This window comes from Aptenodytes forsteri, unplaced genomic scaffold, assembly GCF_000699145.1.
Source record: "Aptenodytes forsteri isolate BGI_AS27 unplaced genomic scaffold, ASM69914v1 Scaffold332, whole genome shotgun sequence".
Lineage (NCBI taxonomy): Eukaryota > Metazoa > Chordata > Aves > Sphenisciformes > Spheniscidae > Aptenodytes > Aptenodytes forsteri.
The window spans coordinates 84,556-85,802 of NW_008794158.1; positions in this window are offsets into that span (position 1 = coordinate 84,556).

Below are 1,247 nucleotides of genomic sequence, written 5' to 3' on the forward strand. Positions count from 1 at the left end.
CTCCGCAAAGCCGCTTAGGGGAGGCGCAGGTGCCCCCTAAGGGGACCAGCTATGTGTTTTGGGGTTCCCCACCCCCCCCAAGGATGGGGTGGATGGTTTTGGGGGACATCAGGGCTGGGGATGCAGCTGCGTCCCAGCACCGTGGGTCCCGGGGGGGGCTGAGCGCTGGCTGGACCCCACGCAGCCCCCGGCCGCCCCTAAGTGCACTTGGGGGTCCCCATCCTCTCCGGCACCGGGGGTCTCGGGGGACCTGCAGAGGCATCTCAGCGCTGAGGCGCAGCTGAAGTGCCGCTGAAGTGTCCCCGAGCAATATTTCCCCGCCGCCCTGGGGACACCTTATTTAAGAGCATCAGAGGGGGGGTGATCGCTTCCACACCGGGTCCCCGGCTCCGGATGGCCCCGGCTTGTCCCGGCCTCGATGTCCCCAGCCTGGGACCCCTTGCAGCCCGCAGTCCCCGCGACCTCGGTGCCCAGCCCTGCTCCGGGAAGCGCCGTTTCAGGGTGGCCACAGCGGACCCCCCGGCTGCGGGTGGGCTTGATCCTAATGGAGCCCTGGGGCGGGCGGGGGCAGCTGAGCCGCCCTGGGACGTGAAAATCGTTATGAGTGATTAGAGCTATTACTGTAACGAGGAGAGGCAATTAACGGTGCCTTGACATCAGTTGAGGCCGGCTAATGTACGTGTGCTCGCTGGGAGCAGGGGGCAGCTGGGCACGGGGGGACACACACGTGGTGCTGAGCTGCCTGGCCGGGAGATCCCGGGATGGGGGTGACACGTGGCTGGGGATGCCGGGATGTAGGTGGGATGTACGGTCAGGAGCCCGGGATGTAGGTTAGGAGGTGCGCTCCGTGGCTGGGGATCCTGGGATGTAGGGGTGATATATGGCCAGGATCCCAGGGACGTAGGGGTGACGGGTGGCTGAGGATCCCAGGATATAGGGGTGATGCACGGCCAGGGATCCCAGGATGTGGGGATGGTGTGTGGCCGGGGATCCTGGGATGTAGGGATGCAGGGGAAATGCGTGGCCGGGGATCCCGCAACGTAGGGATGGCGCGTGTCTGGGATGTCGAGAGGCAGGGACAAGGTGTGTCCGGGATGCAGGGACGATGTGTGCCCGGGATCCTGGGATGCAGGGACAATGTGTGCCTGGGGTGTTGGGATGCGGGGACAATGTGTGCCCGGGGTGTCGGGATGCGGGGATGATGTGTGCCCGGGGTGTCGGGATGCTGGGACGATGTGTGCCCGGGA